Source organism: Peromyscus maniculatus, chromosome 15, assembly GCF_049852395.1.
Source record: "Peromyscus maniculatus bairdii isolate BWxNUB_F1_BW_parent chromosome 15, HU_Pman_BW_mat_3.1, whole genome shotgun sequence".
In the NCBI taxonomy this organism is placed as follows: Eukaryota; Metazoa; Chordata; class Mammalia; order Rodentia; family Cricetidae; genus Peromyscus; species Peromyscus maniculatus.
This window is the reverse complement of record NC_134866.1, coordinates 27,392,979-27,401,496: the sequence shown is the minus strand read 5'-3', so window position 1 is coordinate 27,401,496 and position 8,518 is coordinate 27,392,979. Positions and strand designations below refer to the sequence as shown.

Sequence of the window (8,518 nt, the reverse complement as noted above, 5' to 3'; positions counted from 1 at the left end):
ATGCTGAAAATGTGTTGCTCTGATTGGTTGATAAATAAAATGCTGGCCAATAGCCAGGCAGGAAGTATAGGTGGGATAAGCAGACAAGGAGAATTCTGGGAAGAGGAAGGGTGAGTCAGGAGATGCCAGCCAGGAGATGCCAGCCCACCGTCTAGGAAGCAGCATGTAATGGCACACAGGTAAAGCCATGGAACATGTGGCAACAAATTGATTAACAGAAATGGGCTGAGTTTAAATGTAAGAGCTAGTTAGTGGAAAGCCTGAGCTAATGGCCAAACAGTTTTAATTAATATAAGCCTCTGTGTGTTTACTTGGGTCTGAGCAGCTGTGGACCATACAGGACACAGGAAAACTTCAGCTACAAATCTCAGGTTGGAGGAGGAGATGTGGACATGAAGTCCCACCCCCCTAACTGGGGAGCTTTTGGCATTTGATTACTACAGGGAGAGAGAAAGTCAGGTTTTTTTTTGTTGTTGTTTTTTAATGGTGTGACACCTGGTATATTGACAATAGTCTAGGCTAGGTCCCATGACTGGGAGTAGTCAGCCAACACAAACTGGACTCAATGAGCTTGAGAGAGCAGGGAGGTAGATCATGAAGTTGAGTGAGTAGAGAAGTGGGAAAAGTTACAGAAGGAGAGTGAATATGTTCACAGTGCATCGTATGAAATTCCCAAAGAATTAATAAAACATTATTTTAAAAACAACAAACAAAAAGAGCAGTTTCCACCAGTAAAGACCATACCTTGTGGTGGATGATTCTGTCATTTCTGTCAGTAATTTGCCCTACAGCCAGCGTCAAACTCTTAAACTTTAAAAGAAAATGATTCTACCACTATTGTCTTCTACTTTCAGATATTGGTGTTCAAGCATTTCTTCTTTAATATATCTTTATTTATTCCTTGAGAATTTTGTTCTCACCTCCCACATTCCCCGCCAACTTCTCCTAGAGCTCCTATCACTACATCCCCCTCCCAATTTTATGTGCTCATTCTGTTTGTTTGTTTGTTTGTTTGTTTGTTTTTTGAGACAGGGTTTCTCTGTGTAGTTTTGGTGCCTGTCCTGGATCTCGCTCTGTAGCCCAGGCTGGCCTCGAACTCACAGAGATCCGCCTGGCTCTGCCTCCCGAGTGCTGAGATTAAAGGCGTGCGCCACCACTGCCCGGCATGTTCTCATTCTTTTAACCTATTGGGTTCAATCAATGCTGCCCATATATAATATCTGTACGATCATCCATAGGAGCACAGACAACCTACCAGGGGCCCAATCCTTTGAAAAATGGATTCCCCCTCCACTAACAGCCATTAATTGCCAATAGCTTCTCAGTTAGGGGTGGGGCTTCACAAGCTGCTCCTCTAACCATGCTGGAATTCATATTACCTTGACCTTCTATATGTCTTGTGCAGGCAACCACAGCTGTGATGAGTTCATGAGTACAAAGACCTTGTCATATCTAGAGACACCATTTCACGGTCGTCCTCCCACACATCTGACTCTGACCCTCTTTCCACTCCTCCTTCTGAAATGTTCCATTAGCTCTGGAGAAGGAGGGTCTGGCATAGATGTACCCTTTAGGGCTGAACACTCCTCTATTCTCTGCTTGTTGAACAGTTAGTTGTGAGTCTCTATATTAACCTCTGTCTACCGCAAAAAAAAAAAGAAGAAGCTTCTTTGATGAGGGTTGAGAGCTGCACTTAGCTGTGAGTATAAAGATACATATTTAGAAGGCAGTTTAATACTATATTCATCATCAAAATAGTAGTAGACTGTTCTCCCTTGGGAGCTATGGGTTCTTGGTCAAGTTAATTTTATCAGGAATGAGATCTGTCCTGTGAGGTCTTTAAAGCCAATCAGAAAGTAGTTGGTAACTCCCATGAGAGTCATGCCAGTGTTGTTCCAATGTCCATGTCTTTTCCAGGATAATTATTGTAGCTCACAGGGCTCACATTTGGGTAAGACTGTTAATTTCCTTCTCAGAGGCCTGCATAACACATTCTGTCACTATGGACACCAACTGGAAGGGAGGAAGCTTTCAGGTCAGTATTAGCTTGATTTTTCCATGTCTTGTGACCCAAACATGTGTCATGCTCAGCAATAGGATACTTGTATCATGTTCTGTGGATATAGAAGTATACTACACATGGTTTTAGGTCAAGCATTGTTTTTTTGTCTGAACTGTGGGCATATTTTCAAAATTGCTTTTTTTTGTTTGTTTGTTTGTTTTTTTTGCTTTCAATATCCTCAGAACATCTTGGATAATTTGAAACCTGATAAGAAATGAAATTGCCCTTTGGGGAAGGTTTCAGATTCCTGATGTGTTTCTAAAACACTCTTCTGTCTGCTATACCAGTAGTATCATTCAGAAAAATCCTAACCTCTGCACACCTCATATTATCAATGTCTCAAATAAAATTCATGATGCCTAATGCCTTGTGCATTGTAAGATACCTTTAATAGAGTGAAAAAGCAACCTGTCTAATAAGAAAATATTTGAAACTGAAGCAGTCTCCAAGAGATATTTGCATACCCATGTTCATAGTAGCACTGTTTGAAATATGCAAGAGATAAAAGAAACATACATGTCCACTGACACATGAATTAGTAAACAAAACAATGTATAAGGTAATCTTTAAAAGGAAAAAAAAATCCTGCCACATCTTCCATCAATGAGCTGTAGGACATCATGCAAAATCAAATAAACCAGATACTCATGCAAATACTATAGGATTCCACCCCTGTGAGAAGCCTGAAGCCATCAAGCTCCTAGAAACAGCAAGTAAGGTGGTGCTTGCTGGGAGCTGGAGGAAAAGAGAAAGGGAAATTACTTGATGGGGACAGAATTTTGGATGTGCAGGATAAAGTTACAGAGATCTTTTTTCACAATGTAAATAAACAACACTACTCAACTGTATACTTAAAATTGCCAAGATGTGATGAGCCTCAGCCACCATAATCTCCACCACACCACAACAATGGACTAAAAATGCTGAAGCCATGAGCCGAAGTAAATCTTGCTTCCTTTAAGTCAGTTTTGTCCTGTCCTTTGTTTTTGTTACTATGATAAAAAGTAATTAATAAAGAGCATCAGAGGTGATAATTAACTGATTAATGATGGTGCATACTGATTTTTGTAAGTTGCTCTCTGTCCACATCAGATTAGTAAATCTAACAGTGTATTCATGGACTAGCTCAGACTTTCTAGACAAGTGATCACATTAAAAGTGTCATAGTACTGCACCCCAGATGTCACCCAAGATGTATCCTCATTTGATGGCTGAACTGTCCTGGCAGGAACTGAGTTCTAATATTACTTAGATTGTCAACAGGATTTGCTTGCTTTCAGTGCTAGGACTCGGGGCCTGGATTCTTGCTGGCTGTTAGAGACCAGCATCTGCTTCTAGAGATGCCCTGTGGTCCTTAGAGACGGCTCAAAGTCCATTGATAAATGACAGTTTGGTCACTCACTTCATGAGCAAGAGTCTCCAGAGGATCTGCTAGGCAGACAGGACACATAGGTTGTATATGCTTATGGGAGTCACAGTCACTCACTTTGACCATATTCTATAAATTAAGAAGCAAACTATGGTGCCTGTCCTTCCTCCAATGGAAGGCCATGAGGATCACCAAGAACACTCCACCACAGTGCAAAGATGATATCAAATTACTAGGCTAGCGTCAGATTCCCTATATGGGCTTAAATTAAAAATATTTTGTGTTGCTGGAGGGCTTCTCTCCAGGTTCCCCAAGCCCCGCAGTCCCACAATCCACATATAAAATAATCACTCAGACGCTTATATCACTTATAAACTGTATGGCCATGGCAGGCTTCTTGCTAACTGTTCTTATATCTTAAATTAACCCATTTTTATAAATCTATACCTTGCCACGTGGCTGGTGGCTTACCAGCGTCTTCACATGCTGCTTGTCCTGGCGGTGGCTGCAGTCTCTCTCCCCAGCCTTCCGCTTCCCAGAATTCTCCTCTCTCCTTGTCCCACCTACTTCCTGCCTGGCAACCTACTTCCTGCCTAGTCACTGGCCATCAGTGTTTTATTTATATATAGAGCAATATCCACAGCAATTTTGTATGTATTTAAGATCATTGGTTCAAAATCCTGCATGTAGCTATCAGATAAAGTCCATTAAAATTGTATCTTTTTTCAGTTGATCTGTGAGTTTCTGGGGGGTTCTATAAAGGTAAATATTATGTTTATGGCATTGTTAACTGGAGTCTTTTTCGTCTTGGTAAGCATCTTGAAATTATATGACTAGGTACATAATGTAGGATGATTATATCTTCACTCACACATGGAAACCTCATCTCCACTACTTGATATGGCTTTATAATGTTAGCTAATAAAAAATAGTGTTTCTATTATTCTGATCATGTAAGTTCTTTTCAAATCTGAGATTTGTAAGTCATGGTATATAGCCTGTGCTAGCTACTGTTAGTTAGTAGAGACATTCAGAAAGAAGGAACCTCAATTGAGAAAATGCTCCCCCCCAGACTTGCCTGTGGGAAAGCCTGTGGAGCATTGTCCTGATTTACAAGTGATGTGGGAGAGTCTAGTTCACTGGGTGAGTCCATCCTTGGTGGCCCTGGGAGCTATTAGAAAGCAGTCTGAGCAAACCATGGGGAGCAAGCCAGGAAGTAGTATTCCTCCATGGCGTCTGTATCAGTCCCTGCCTTCAGATTCCTGCCTTGAGTCCCTGCCCTGACTTCCATCAACGATGGACTGTGATATGGAAGTATAAACTGAAATAAACCCTTCGCTCTCCAAATTGGTTTTGGTCATAGTGTTTTATCACAACAGAAAGCTATGACAAAGCCTTTCCTTAGCTGCCCTCCTTTTCTTTTTCCTGGAGTGAATAATTCTCTCTACTTTTCATCTGCTTGCTTCCTTGTCTATCTATTATACACATTAAGTTCTTCCACAGTTTAAAAATGTTCCTATGCATAAATATAATCCCTTTATTTAGTGTTTCTTCTTGGAAAATTCCCTCCAAGGACCTCTGCTGTACTCCAATCTATATTACCTGTTGCCAAGCTAACCCCCTACAATGACCTGTTGGTAGGACAGTAAGCTGCCTTAGGATTGCCTTCACTATTCTCCTAGGTTGGATCCTTATCCCTTGCATCGAATCCATCCTTTTCCTTAGTAATTCTCATGCACTGATGGGGCACATTCTCCTGTAGCTTTCTTCTAAAGGTGGGCAGAGAGTAACATTTTAAATTCTTCAGTGACTGGAAGAGTTTGAGAGGTGATTTATAAGGCCATGTTTAGAAAGAATGCTGAACCAGAAGCCTGTTCTGCAGCACCATGTTCACATTCTCCGTGATCTTGGGAAAGCCATGGTACTTCCTAGGATGTCGTTTCTCTTCCTGAGCTGGATAGGAGTACAACGGTGCCTGCTCAGGACTATGAACAGGAGGAGCTGTAGAAAGGGACCTTGTTTGGTCAACTATGTGCAAACAGCATGTGCTATACACAATTTCTTCTAGTTCATAAGGGATGGCTATTAAACCACTGGAGGCTTGAAATTGGTCTTTGTGGAAGTATTTACACCACAGAAATTAGCAAGTCAGCGAAGACTTGCCCTTCTCTGCAAAAAGAGCTAGTTTACACATAGCACGCCAATTACAGATGAAAGCAATTGTGTGTAGCTTCTTATGGCTGTGCCTTCCTTTGGGTGCATATGGCTGATGTACAGTGCAAATGTAGCATTATTCTCCAATGGGCTCACCAAGCTAATTACTTTCCTGTCACTGTGCAGAGATACCATGGCCAAGGCAACTTGCACAGTTGAATTTGGTGCTTGCTTACGGTTTCAGAGAGTTAGTCCATGACCATGATGGCAGGGGGTGCAGTAGCAGACAGGTATGGAGCTGGAGCAGTAGCTGAGAGCCTATGTCTGATCCATAAGCATGTGAAAGAAAGAGGGAGAGGAAGAGACGGGGGCCCAGCATGGGAGGGGCATGGGCTTTTGAAACCTCCAAGCCCAGCCCTAATGACACACCTCCTCCAGCAAGGCCACACCTCCTCATCCTTTTCCCAAAAGTTCCACCGACTGGGGACCAAGCACTCAAACATATGAGCCCAGGGGGACCATCTTCATTCAAACCATCACAGCCATGAAAGAGGTACCTTGTTTGTGTATTGAAGATAGACGGCCTTTCTTGAGAGATTTCTAGCAGCCAGGTTCCCTTCTATGTGCTGTGCAGAAAGTCGCTCTGAAAATCCCCACAATATACAGGTAGGAATTATTTTGCTCATGTCAAAGATAAGAAAAAGAAGATGCCCAGAGCTGTGTAATATGCCTCCATCACAGAGTGAAATTCAAATATAACAAATTCCATATGCTTAACCCCATCCCTACCTTACAAGGTAGAAAAAAAAAAACCACAATTATCTGTGGGAATACAATGAAAATGAAAATCCCTGAGTTAAGCTGATCCATTTAAGAAATGAGGAAGGCATGAAGATAGTAGCAAACCCAGCAGGCCCATCTAAAGGTGGTAACTTTCTAATATGAAAAACGGGATCTATGGAGGCTGGGACCTTGGGTTCTTCTTAAGGGATTCTGGGAATCTGAAATGAAACGGTTGCAACCACTTCTGATTAAAATAGCAAGACTCTTGAGACTAATCATCTACAAATGGGCTGTCAGCTTGCAGGCTGGTATGGAGCCTCCTTCCTATAACACACTTTGAGCACCCAGAGGGCAGTGTGGAAGGTGTCATTGGAAGAGAATAGGTGAAAGGCTTGGTTTCCTTCCCTTCTCAGCTTCGTCCCTCCTACGGATGCACAGAGTACTAAGGTCCCGCTCTCCTGTTGCAGAGGGCAGCAGCAGAGGAGGAGGAGGGCAGGCAAGGATCCACTGCTGGCTCACATTCCGTCTTCTCCAGGCATCCCCAGGGAGGGCACATTCCTCCTAGTCAAGAGAGCAGAGCTGTTGATTTAAAAGATTCTTAGAATATTCTACTCAGCACCCCAGTGGGTTTAACTCTCCTTGAAAACAATACAGCTGGACCATGCCTCAGGCTGGAAGGGCTCTCTATAAGAGCAAGCTGGGGGGGTGGGGGTGGGGGGCTGGAGAGGTAGCTGGACTGTCAAAGGCCAGCTAGACTCACAACCGAAATGACAACGAAGTAAATGAAACCATTACCACGACTCTAGAGCCCTAGGTAGAGATTCCTCAAGGCTAGCAAGGATCTTCAGGCCACACCATGAATTCCACTTCCTTTCGTAGTGAATAGTGCTGGTCACACTAAATCACAAGTTCTCTCTCTCTCTCTCTCTCTCTCTCTCTCTCTCTCTCTCTCTCTCATAAATTTTAGTTTCTGTAGAAGACTGGAAGACTTAATTATGTCAGAGCTTATCTGCAGTTCTTTTTCCATGAGGTTTTAAAAGTGCTTAAGTGCAAAGTGCTTAAAATTTCCTCTCAGACCATACAGGAACATGAAGCCACCCTGCTTGGATGCAGCAGGCTCTGTGAGGTTGGTTAGGGAATGTCAGCCAAACACTCATGAGATAACAAGCACCCAAGAGGGAGTCTGTACAAACCAATATACAAATCCAGGAATAAGATAGGATCCCATGATTCAGAGGTGTACTAATGAGTTACAGAGGGAAAGGCAAAGCTTTAATGTGATCAATTGTTTATCTCAGTGAGGGACCAGGTACTGAAGCCCATCTGGGTAGCTGCTGATATACAATATATATTGATAAAAGCCTCTCTGTGTCTGCCCTTCCCCGTGCATGTCCAGTTGATATACCTGAAGCAAAAGAGAAACAAGAAAGGTCCATGCTGAGACATCAGACTGGGGGTGGGCCCGACTGGACACAAACAGCGAGCTCTCTTTGTGGAAGATGTGAGAAGATCCTTGCTGTTTGCTCACTCTCACTGTGGTTCTTCTCTGAGGCCCTGGGGAGATGATACATGAGTACTTTACTAAACACTGCTCAGGGATGGTGCCCTGAGGTTGCGACCCCAATTTCTTTTTAACATTCTCAATTCAATAGTTCTTGCAGATAAAGAAACCAAAGATGTTGAGCAACTTCCTCAGTGCGAAAGAATTAAAAAAAAAAGAGAATGAGAAGGAAGGGAAGGAGGGGAAGGAGAGGAAGGAGGAGGAGTGGGGAGGAGGAGGAGGAGGAGGAGGAGGAGGAGGAGGAGGAGGAGAAGAAGAAGAAGAAGAAGAAGAAGAAGAAGAAGAAGAAGAAGAAGAAGAAGAAGAAGAAGAAGCAAAGGGTTGGAGCTTTGCTAAATTCTGCAAAACAGATTTCATCATGCATTGATGCCCTCCACTGCATGAGTCTAATAGGAACAGCACAGGCATGCACATCACTTCCCCCTCCATTTTTTTCTTGGGACCTCCCTGCGAAATCCCACCTCTAGTGCATTCCAGCCAGTCAGTCCCTGACCCTGTCCCTCCATCTCACCACAGCAGCAAAAGTGGATTTTTTTTTCAAGCTTCTTTTTTTTTTTCACCTCATCCTCACACCAGTCCGATGATAGCA

General features: G+C 42.9%; 1 long non-coding RNA gene across 1 annotated transcript; it reads right to left on the bottom strand.

Moving 5' to 3' along the window:
* Positions 1 to 3,795: 3,795 nt before the first annotated feature.
* LOC143268646 (uncharacterized) lies at positions 3,796 to 8,085 on the bottom strand. Its single transcript, XR_013044696.1, has 2 exons — positions 7,774 to 8,085; positions 3,796 to 6,929 (listed from the first exon to the last, which is right to left on the bottom strand). It is a non-coding gene; the product is annotated as an uncharacterized LOC143268646 (long non-coding RNA).
* Positions 8,086 to 8,518: the final 433 nt, after the last annotated feature.